General features: G+C 38.6%; 1 protein-coding gene across 1 annotated transcript in view; it reads left to right on the top strand.

Moving 5' to 3' along the window:
• The window catches only part of LOC134789641 (ADP-ribosylation factor 6), a 79,872-nt gene that overhangs the window by 25,490 nt on the left and 41,757 nt on the right, over positions 1 to 12,625 (top strand). The window contains exon 2 of the mRNA XM_063760232.1: positions 1,397 to 1,486. The gene's annotated coding sequence lies outside the window, so the exon portion shown is untranslated. The remainder of the gene's footprint in view (positions 1 to 1,396; positions 1,487 to 12,625) is intronic.

The following is a 12,625-nucleotide window of genomic DNA, read 5'->3' as shown; positions in this document are numbered from 1 at the left end:
AACCCGCTAGTCGGGCAAGCGGCGGACGCTCAGGGCTTTGCCAAGTAACTTTCGTATAAGTACGTGGATAAAATTAAATCTGCTGTCTCATCTGTTTAGGCTCCCCGTTTTGTTCTTCTCCTAATTCTAACTCCTATTGATACATACCCGTGTATGCAATTTCACGTAACCAACTAATAAGAATTTTTATTTTGTAATCGCATTAGGTAAAGTAAATAAAAATACAAAGTGAAGTAATAAAATATAATAATCAACTGTACCAACTTTTCGACCACATAATAATCAGAAGACTTACAATTTTTTCTGTTAGTGGCAGTGGCAGCCCTGAGGTAGTGAAGATGCAATGCTTGCCCGCCTGTCGGGCACTTCGGCGTCGCGTGTAGGTTTATAGCTCTTGCCCGACTAGCGGGTATGCCGGCATCTGAGTAAAGTTTACGAGTGCCCGAGAGTCGGGTACGCGGTGTCGAATGTGTTAAGTACATGATTTTCAACAGAAGACCTCTGAAGTCTGAAATAATTCAAATGACTAATATAGTGATTAAATTCTCCCAATCGCATCACATTAAATCCTTCATAAACGCTTCATAATGCTGTGTTGTCCATCTAATGCTCGACGCAACGTTTGCGTAACTGCACAGCGACACCATAGCCATAGCGTTGACTAATCGACGACGCTCAAAATACGCTATTAGTGTTATGGGATCTCTCTTAGTCTGTGCCAAAATGAGCCGAGTCCTATAGACGAGGCTTCCTAAAAAACCGGACAAGTGCGAGTCGGACTCGCCCACCGAGGGTTCCGTACTTTTTAGTATTTGTTGTTATAGCGGCAATATAAATACATCATCTGTGAAAAACTGTCTAGTTATCACGGTTCATGAGTACAGCCTGGTGACAGACGGACGGACGGACGGACAGTGGAGTCTTAGTAATAAGGTCCCGTTTTTAGGGTTCCGTACCCAAAGGGTAAAACGGGACCCTATTACTAAGACTTCGCTGTCCGTCCGTCCGTCCGTCCGTCCGTCCGTCTGTCACCAGGCTGTATCTCACGAACCGTGATAGCTAGACAGTTGAAATTTTCACAGATGATGTATTTCTGTTGCCGCTATAACAACAAATACTAAAAACAGAATAAAATAAAGATTTAAATGGGGCTCCCATACAACAAACGTGATTTTTGACCAAAGTTAAGCAACGTCGGGAGTGGTCAGTATTTGGATGGGTGACCGTTTTTTTTTGCTTTTTTTTTGTTTTTTTTTTTTGCATTATGGTACGGAACCCTTCGTGCGCGAGTCCGACTCGCACTTGCCCGGTTTTTACCCTTTGGGTACGGAACCCTAAAAATCAAGTCTATAAACTTTTACTAATGTAATTCTAACCACAGTTTCCATTGTTCCAGGATATGTGTACGTAACGTGAGATAGCTGTGCTGTGATAGTAGCGGTCTAACTGTGGAATGGTTCCGGTGTGTCGGCGGTTTGGTTTTAATGTGAGTACCTAACGTTTGAACACTTCATCGATTGCCATCTTGGCTAGGCCCCTGAACTGCACCTATCTGGTGTGGTTTAGCCTTAACGACCTGGCCACGACTGGCTTCGGCTAAGGCGAAAACCATAGGCGGGAACGAAAAGTCCGGTCGCTGTGTCTCGCTCCAACCTATGGTTGTCGCCTTAGCCGAAGCCAGTCGCGCAATGTCGTGGCCAGGCCGTTAAACGTGTACAACATAGTCAAATGACGCTTCTTGCCAATGACATTGACACTAATGCTGCAAATTTACGAAGAAGTGCACAAAAATTATCTGACATGACTATACTTTTCATGTATTTGGACGTGATTCTTAATATTTTGTAAAATATTGTGTACTTATTTATTTATATAAGCCTAGCCTAGCCTCCTCCTTTTCCACTTATCCCGGTCTTGACCTGTCTCCCACCAGCTCCTGTCAAAGGCGTACAGGTCATCTCGCCATCGCCGTATTGGTTTGCCGCGACCCCGGGTACGGTTGCTGTTTTAGCCCACAAAGTCATCCGGCGTACGGCAAACATGTCCCGCCCAGTCCCACTTCGGCTTGGCGGCTGTTTCAGCCAAGTCAGCTATTTGACTTTTGGAGCGCAGTATATATACTAGACTCTCTCTGTAATTCTAACTCTAGTTTTTGATGCAATCGGTCAACTTCACGCTGAGAATACTACGCTCCATGGCGCGCTGAGAAACCTGCGGGCTCAGCACGGTTCCATTTTTATCGACTATCACTATGCGCGTCCCTTTCGCACTTACATACTTGTTAGAACGTGACAGGCATGGTGACAAGGGATAAAAACGCGACCGTGCTAAGCCGCCTGATTGGGTACTTTATTGTATAAGGGTTCATTTATTAATCTTTTAGGTACAGAACCCCAAAAAACTCAAACTAACCCAGTAAAAACATGATACATAAAAGTATTCTTATCAGCACTTATTTAATTAAGATAACTCCGTTACTATGCCGTGATTTCGCTGATACTGGGGGCCGATTCGCCTTCAATAAAACTGTATCCGATATCATTTATGCTAAATAGTATGCTATCACAGACATGTCACGAGTATCACTACACCTAATAATATAAAGTCCCCCGCCGCGTCTATCTGTTTGTGTGTAATTGTGTATGTATGTTCGCGATAAACTCGAAAACTAGGTGCTGAACGGATTTCCATGCGGTTTTCACCTATCAATAGAGTGATTCTTGAGGAAGGTTTAGGTGTATATTCTTAAGGTTTTGTGTAACCCGTGCGAAGCCGGGGCGGGTCGCTAGTTAATTAGTTATGTGATATGCAACACAGAAATATTACATTTGCGTTTTACAAAATACACCGCTACTTTGACCATGATCATGGCTTTGACATTGGCACCGAAAATACGCACGAGATCTTGTCACTCTCGCTGACCTCATTGGATGGCCGCTTATGTTGCTTACAGGAATAACGTAATGACGTACCTATTATATACCTATTATATTTACATGAAAAAATGTTTATTTTCTATTTATGTCACAAGTTCACAACGAAACAGATGTTCAGTATATATGTTTATTATACTATTCTTAAAAGTTGTCCAGCTGGGAAAATATACAATATATTTCTCTATTTTACAGTTTTTTTTTATCGCCTGAATTCGCGGAACCCGAATAACTTATGATACCTAGTTACAATTCAACGCCATATGTGTAACATTACGCAGAAATATTCGCCACAAGTGTTACTACAGATTAAAATAAATCCCAACATACCATCTCGTACTTAACTGACAATTCGTAAATCTTATTGCAAGGCCATAAGGTCCAAAAATGGTCAGGTGTTGTAAGTACAACACGACGAACAACTGTCTCCGAACGCACAGCGACTACTAATTGACTTATCTCACGATTCGTGTACAGACAGAGAGAAAAGTAACTATGTACGTGACGAAGTACCTAATAACCTAATACATACATGCTCAAAATAGTAACTATGCACAAAAGTACAAGTTGGAACCCGACCGCAGACAGCAGCCGCAGACAACGTGTCGCAGTGTCGCTGCATCACAACTTGTACTACGTATGTATTTCTAATATATTTGCAGTTAGCGACACGAAGTTGCATAGAAACCAGAGGGCCTAGACAAAATGCCAATGGTTTGACATTAGAGTTTCTTCGCTACGGCCCAAACGATCGGCATCTTGACTAGGGTCCTAGTGCCCCCAGTATTAGTGTCTGCGGTCGGGTCCCAACTCGTAACTCAAGTAGTATTATTTTGACCAACAGTCGCATAAACATTTTGATCACAACTTGATCTTGCCTCTTTGACAGCACTCTTAGTGCATCCTGCTCGTACAGGTGTCGCGTTCATTAGGTTCATTGCAATAAGGTGAAAAAAATTATAAATATTTATGCACTCGACTGTACACGGATTGCTTAGGTACGTAGCTACTTCTGCCGGTATTAACGCCTACAAATAGCTTAGACGTTGTAAGTATTCAAATATCCATTGCCGTAACTTGTAGTTAATATTATCCGCGAACGTTTGACGTTGCGAAATAACCGCTCCGAGACATTTGGCAACGTATTTTATGACATGCAGTTGGTAACAACTTGTAGCAAATACTCTCATCGTATTTGCTACGGGTTGTTACCAACTGCATGTGGTTACACTTTGCAAGCTTTTTGTTTGGTATATTATTTTCGCTCCGGTGTGCGGGCGAGCCAGTACGAACAGTTGAACGATGTCCATGCGGATCCACATTCCACATTCAATTTAAAGACCACCTTAGCCTAGTTGAGTTAGCCCTGCTACGAAGCTGGAGGTCCTAGATTTACCGAATTAGTTTAATCTAACCTTTAACGGCTCAAGAGTTAATGACCGTTACTCGACATGAATCGTCTTTCATGACTTTAAAAAAATCCAATACTCACTTAGCTTGGCACACATCTCCTCGCACGTACTATAATTATAGTTTATTGACCGATTTTAAACCTTGATGCACCAATATAAGGACTACCAATAGTCAGTGGCAGTCTGGTTGTATGGATACGAGGATTTAACAATTCGTGTAGGCTTGGTTCGATACCCGTACCCGCTTTATAGGAGCAACATTTTACCTCTAGAAGTGTTAATCTTGATTTGACCGTACTCAGTGTTTCTCGCCCGCACCAATAAGTACAAGCGAGAAGAGGCGAGTATCAAATCAAAATCAGATTTATGAAGTTTGAAAGGAGTTCTATATTGACAACTGAATATTATGCTGATATTACTGACACTAGTGTGGGTTAAGAGCAAATATAAACATGGAAGTGAGACTGGGTTATTGCGATTTTAATTAGGAACGCAGCATACCTACTATACAAGTTCGAAGGTACTTTTAGGTATTAAAATTTAAGTAGAAGGGCGTGATAGGCAATTTTACTTTACCGCTCGCCGTCGGCTGGTTGTTCATCGACACATCCTAGAACCTAAAAGTTCACGCTTTTTGCGGCTTAAGAGGAGGTTCTTCCCGCGGAAGCTCTGGCTGTGGAATGAACGCCCTGCCGAGATTTTCTTGAGGGACTACAGTGTGGAGTTCTTCAAAACAGGAGTGTAAAGGTGTTTAAAGGTCGACAACGCGCATGTTCAGTTCAATAGAGCCCCTTGTATAAAAATTTGTTTGCAGAGGGGTCAACTCTCACTGCAAATGACTATGTGTGTCTGTGTATATGTATATTGATGTATTATTTTTAAATTTCTTTCATTAATGTTGTTGTTATCCAATCCGCCACAAATGTGGGGTCACGGCTCAAACGGCCCTCCCCGGATACGATAGTTCTAACAGATAATATCTATTCTGTATTCATGACACGGCTCCCACAGTTTAGTATAACACCTTCCCTTGCCTACTGCTGAAGAAATAAATAATTTGTTCATTTATTTATGTTACGTACTTTACTCTGTATCTTTAGGTACTTAAATAAAAGTAAACAAATAATTTGTACATTTTCGGGTAGTTATAACATTTATTGATTAACCAACCAAATACAGTCGCCATCAGATATATCGGAGCGGCCAAGGCGCTCACAAATATCTGAACACTACTCTATTGTCAGGGTGTTAGAGTGCGTGTTCAGATATTGTGAACACCTTGGCCGCTCCGATATATCCGATGGCGACTGTACAAAACCACCTGGATCCGTCACTGAACGACCTGACTTTAACCTACATTATTTGATCATGTAATGTTTTCTTTTCATCTACCCTCAACTGGCTTAAGAAGCCATTTGAGGGTAGATTTTGTTTACTCTTTTTTAAATACCTAAAGATACAGACTATAGCCTTTACACACAAAATAGGCGGCACAATTATTGTCGATTTGTGGAAAATATCCAGAAGCACTAGCTTTTATTATTTAGCGTGTAGTCGTTAAAAACGTTCTTTCGCAATCTCACCCCTTTTAAAAACCTTTTTCAGCCGAGCTCTACAATATATGTATGAGTATGAAGAATATGTTTTTCTGTTTTTATAGTCCTACCTTCAACCGGTTAATCTGGGCTTTGTCTATAAGTACCTAAATTACGGAACATAAACTGCATAATAGAAAAAGTACAGGAATTTGATTTTTAATTTTATGTATTATCAATTTACCACACATCCGCCGCGCAATGCCGTCATCTGCGTCGGTATATTTGTCAGTTATTTTTCCTATATTATATTAAATCACATCAAAATTTATCCTTATTGGGAAAAACACAATGTTCCATTGAAATTTATGTCCATTTTGAGTAGTTACTATTTCACTTAATTGGCATTTACATTCCAATTGTGTTCGAGTTAAATGCCATTGTTACATCCATTTAACTAAAGTCATCCGTCATCCATCAACTTCACTTTAACCGACCAAAAATCGGGCCCATCGATAAAGTAAAACGGCATCCCAAATATAATTATGGGCTAACGCTAATGCCTTATTACATCCTGTGTGTCATATTACTGGCTTCAGCGTGAACGATTTCTTTATATCTGTCTAGATGATAACGACTACGTAAACACATATTTCTTAAGAACCACAATCCCGGAACCAGACAATTAATAGCACCTACTAGATTTACCTCACGATTCCGATTTTAGAAGATACAATCTTTAGATCAAAATTTAGATTTACAGCTCAAGGGTTTCAGCAAACAGGATGGTAAATAATATTGTTCCGAAACTCCTTAAGCAGGCTAGGTGATTCCGCTTTAACTTTCCACGTTAGGATTTCGAATTAGGAATCCATTTAGATATCTCTAACGATAATTATCGGAACTCGTGAAATTTGGAGATGAAAATGGGTAATTTATGAACCGGTAGCATCCGGAAGACGCTGCTTATCTTAGGTAGGTATAATAGTTATCACCTCAGGGCATAATTATACGCACGGCGTGGAGGTAGACGGCGCGAGAACTCGCATGCAAGTTTAGTTAAATTTCGCCATTTAATTGATTGATTTAGGACATTTAGTTAATTAAAATTTTCAGTTTTTGATGCCGTTGTTGTTTGAATTTCCCTTACCATGTATTTTGCAGATAACCAATACAGCGGCCCGTAGTCCGTACAGAAGTTGGACGCTTATCTAGAAGACAATTCGATTAAAAGATGCCATATTGTGGTTTAACTTTTCGGTTATATACAATCTCCTTACCTATTGTAATGTTATAACAAGGTATCTAAATAATTTTAAATTTTAAAGTGCTCCTTAAATAGCCGGGACACAGCACAAGTTGATCGTCCTACATTGTCTATATTTATGTGAATCGTACGCAGAGCAACGCCCTATTGCCCCGTCGACAGGTCACCCAGAGTTAATTAAATGAGGTGTTGTCACACGGCGTTGCTTTCGGTCCAGCGATCTAGTTCGCACTCGCAGGGCTATACTAATCGACTTAGCTACACTTTTCTCTTAATGTGAGAATGTGGTATGCGGTCTCCTCTACATTGGTTTCTGAAAACAAGGCTCTGACAGGAAAATTTAGAACATTTGGTCAAGTTTCAAATTCAGTCCCGAAGACTGTCTAGGGTCTATCCTTACTCTTGACCTGTGTACGACTTGAAAGGAAAACTCACTTTTTTCTTTTCACCGCTTACATTGAGCTAAACCTATAAAGAGATTACTTGGCTTGTGCTTTTTGGCAAGATTTTGTAAACGTCTCACGCTCACCACACTCATGAAGTCATGATTGAATATAGATGTTCATCCTAATCTTTCAAACGACGACATATATTATCCTATTTGTTATAGGAAACCGCTCCATCATCCAAGATTAAAGGTCAAGCCTCAGGTAGGTGTCAAATTTGACACGAGGATAATGATGGCAATAAAGTAGTATAATGTGTAGAATGTGTACCTAATGTAATAGTGATATGATAGAGACCGTGCGCGTTAAGGGTCTGCTACTTTGTGGCCTAAATAAAAAAGTTAAATATAACAATAAAAAATATAACTTGAAATTTACACTACTTGTCAATAAACTGGGGGCGCCAATGCTTCCCCCCACAGTCCGTGCATGCTCCGTTTTCTTACAAGTCATAGTACCCTGCAGCTATTGACATATGTAATGACGTGATCATGCATGATCGTAAAACTAATTTTGTTACCTACTGTTGTTATTTTAAATAAACGCTAGAATCAAATACTTAACACAACCTAGAGAAAAAAAATCGTAATCCGACACTTCCTTGAAGCAAAAGCTAAAACATATTTGTTCTAGTTGTCTAGTTCTCGTAATATTTGCACAATACGGTAATCGCGTACCATGAGGCGATTCGTCTGCTCGTTTGCCTCCTACGTCATGAAAACTTCATATGTATACTCGTAACCATACGAAGAATCAAACGGGCACGGCGTCAGCTTGCCGGCCATTTGGGAACAAGTTCGGATTCTGTTGACAAATGTAGTGATTCACTAGGGTTGGGGATACGGAGAATTCATTATGGACATGGGAACTTTGTGTTATATACATTATCCTGAGGAGACATTCGATGAATAGCGGAAGTGGAGGTCGTTAAGATTACCTTCGCGTCGCCTGGTCAATAAGTAGTGGTGAAAAAACGAATAAAGTGAAAACAACGTAAACCGTTACAGACTAAAACTTCGTAATACAACTCCTTCAAGCAAAAAACTCGCTGAAAGTTCTTATTGTGCTAATTGGCATACCATATTTTATTAATGGCGGAATATAACTAACCATCCTGATTTTTTCAAATTTTATAGTAAAATAACAGATCAGTCGTACAAATTAGGGCACTTACAGGGCACTGACTTTTACAATCTGCAGCATTAAAACAACCATTATCATTAGTTTTTATGAATGGGTTTTAGTTAGGAGTATGGAATATTTTTGCGGATAACGGATTTTTTTTCTTTCAGATGTTCTTCATCACTGGTCACTAATTATGCAACAGTTACATAATAGCATGTACGTCATAATACGTAATTTTATTATCAGCCCTTTGGTCACAGTGAATAACTTTCTCTGGCTTAATCTATAATATTTGAATTTGTACTGCATTTTCACTTAAGTTCAAACAATGTGTGTCAATTCAATTACCATTCCATTTTAATGGTATACTTAGTTATAAAACGAAAATAAAACCATGTTATTATCCAGCTATTCTTTAATGAAATTAACATTTAACATACAATAATGGAGAACAAAAAGGCTGCTAAACTAAAAAGTCTGTATTCTTCATAAGATTTCAAAGTCTCTTACGTCTTTTTGACTTGGGATCTTTACCCAGTTCACATTATTCAAGAAACTAAATTGTTTCCACACAGATGAAAGTTACCCCGTTAACTGATGTGACACTAATTAAGATGCTTTTACACTCTAAAGCAATTGGGACCGTCCAGTTTTTACAACGATTTAATATTCAGACTTTACCCGTTTTCATTGCTCTTGAGTTCAGTTTACAGAACATCTTTTAATCTTTCCATTCCACGGTACTTTTAAACTTTAGGTACTACTCGACGTAAGATATCTTCTCCTATTCTATGATTTCTCTAATTATTTATTACAATTTGAGACAATTAAACAGGATAATATATCATTAAGCCACGGGGCTTAATCGCCAAATTGCTCTGAGAATTGTAATCTCCAATCTGGGGTTGGTCGCCGGAATGAATTTTTGCGGTCATCCCTAACTGCGGTTGCTGAGAGCAAATTCTGTATCCGACCGCAATCTATGGACTGGCTCGGGTTTCCCGGTACCGTTATTGTAAAGCCAATGTGAAGAAGACCGTCTATAAGGGAAGACCGAAGTTCTTTCGTCGCTTTTAACTCTTGCTTTTGTACACATACTCCACGTACAGAAGGTCGGCAGAACAGGAGTGAAGCTCCTCCTTTCTGACTGTGTCTGAACGACGTACGTATACAAATACGAGAGTTCTTGCCCTATGGATGGACGGTCTTTGACCTTAGTTTTAAAAAATTCGAAAAAGTGATGACGTGTTTCAATCGTTTATAAAATAAATTTGAAATGACTTGATCGTCTTTCATCGTTTCACAAGCGATGTATTAATGTTTTTTTTTTATAAATGATGTGTTCTTAATAATTTTATTTGCTTACAGGTAAGTGGCGTTTTTTGAAATTCAATGTCAGTTAAGTTTGGTAAGTAAAACCTATACAAAAAAACTTGATTACTACTTAGACATCTCAAAAATAAAGAATACATAAAAAAACAACGATTTCGGTTTAAATAAAGAGCTAGACGAGCTAGAGATAATCATAAAATAACAATTAAACATATACAAACTTTAAATTAAACAGCTTATTTTATTTTTATCCTAAGGCGGAAAGAAACTAGTTATAAACACGCCATCATAAAACACAATTTATAATCGTATCTATTTATATAATATCTAGGTTAATTAGAAAGTTATGTGTTATTCGGTTTCTTGTATTTTAGCTCCGTATATAAGCTCAAACCGAAATAATCAAACAAAGGCATTCAGTTTGTTCTACCATTCAAATATTATTCAAACCGCTCCTATAGAATGGAATAAGGGATTCCGCCCTTTTGTTCAAAATAGACGGATCGAATCAGATGAAGCGGAGAAATATTCCAGTGAATGCGATCTTGTCCCGCCTCCTGATCCAAACTTGAGCCAATTTAATAAGAAGTGGCTTCGTTCAGGCAAAGTACCTACCTACAAATACAAATACAAATACAAATATTTATTGATAACACCAATGTTACATGTCAAAGGAATTAGGTATACATTGTATAACTATAACATAATTATTAAATACACACAAGGATAAATTGCCAATAATATGTGCACACTATCTTAATGTGTAGTAGGCAAGAATGTCGTGTATACACGTTTTTGGCACATGGTGTTGAACTCTAACCACATTTCATGAGTTGAAGTTTTAGGTGGTATTGAGATGACTAACATACCATCGCCCACACAGTTAACTGACAGTTCATAAACCTTATTACAAAAGGCATAAGGTCCAACGATGGCCAGTTAAGAGTGTTGCTGTTGTACTATGAGATTAACTAATCTCGCGATTTTTTTCTGGGTCTCCCTTCGAAGAAGATCCCCTTCCCTTAGAAGATCAGTCAAAATGTATGAAACAGCTTATTTTTATTCGCGATATGGGAGATTTCATAGTAAAGTCGTTCAGTATGACCTATATTTTCACCTCGAAAAATATGGCCCAGTTGAACAACAGCCTGTATACATACGGACTCAATTAAGTACTATTTATTATATATACCCTGTATATTTTATTTATTTATTATGAGCCCATATTGTGCCACTGCTGGGCAAAGGCCTCCCTCTTATTTCTCCATTTTTATATACAGCAAACATTTTCCAATAATACTTGAGAGCCGGCTTAGAAAGTAAAAACCTAATAAAATTGCAAATGATGTCCATCGCGAAGGTAACGAGGATCAAGGGCATTAACTGTCCCTTAAAAGGGACGCCTACCTTGCTATTGAATATGAAATTCCATGCTATGGCATAATATGTACTATTTTATGCAGCCGTGACGTAAAAGGGTACTTTTAAGATCTGGCTAACGTAACGTTGCATACGATAACTTTTTTACGCCAGCAATATATTAGTTATCTTCAGAATACGCGTTGATGCATGCACTCTCTTATAAATAAATATAAAACAGTGATACAATGTTGTATTATGAAATAGCTGACAATTAATTACCTATTAAAAAGTGTATCGTTATAATACGACTGTCAGATTTAATTGCTGGAGTAGAAGAAATAACTTATCGTCAAAATTTTGATGGCGATAGTTTACTCTTCTATTCTTCGTTATGGTAAGTACAACCTTTGGCGACCTGCCTGTCTCTGTGACATGAGGCTTGCAACCGGAAACGAAATAGGACCTCTGCTCTCCTAATTGAAGATAGTTCAACATCAAAAGGTCTATAACGACGTTTAACGCGTCATGTTTCGTAAGGCGGTTTTATTGGCGACCTATTTCGGCGTCGTAAACGCCGGATTTATTACGGTCTTTGGACTTCGCTGTCCCACTAATTATTTCCTGGGTTTGGTTAATTGGGAAGATTGTATGTAGCTTTTATCATGCAAATCAGGGGCTGATTACTACATTTTTTTAGCTTATCGCGAAGGATTTTTTTCTTTATTTACAAAATGGAAAACTTACGTCGTAAATCGCGTCGATGATTCATTGAACAAGAAAAGAAAGAGCATAGAATTTCCAAACGAATTGACCCAATTTTCATTTCTGTAAGGTTGTTTAAATTCTATAGAGATTGAGTATCCACAACCATCGCGTTTGAAGTAAACCGTGCAACATACATCAAAGAGCTTTATTTTAATTAAAATGATATATAACCTGATAACGTATCTTATTTGGTTAACCCACGACCCTGAAGCTGCAAAACCAACCGCACGTACTCATTATCTGCATCGTGTAATAAAAAACGGCATCCGTTTCAGATAACTCTTTCCTCTTTAAAAGAATTGCCATTTATATTAGCGTAGTAGCGCATAACATTATGTTACCGCAAGATATTATGGGGTCAACTAGTACAGCGCCGTCTATTTTACAAAACGTCTTGAGGGCCTAGCCGAGACGACAAGAGAAGATGAAAAGCCAAACGAAAAGAAAA

Source organism: Cydia splendana, chromosome 4 (assembly GCF_910591565.1).
Source record: "Cydia splendana chromosome 4, ilCydSple1.2, whole genome shotgun sequence".
Lineage (NCBI taxonomy): Eukaryota > Metazoa > Arthropoda > Insecta > Lepidoptera > Tortricidae > Cydia > Cydia splendana.
The sequence above is the reverse complement of the archived record's forward strand: the minus strand, read 5'-3'. Positions and strand labels throughout refer to the sequence as shown.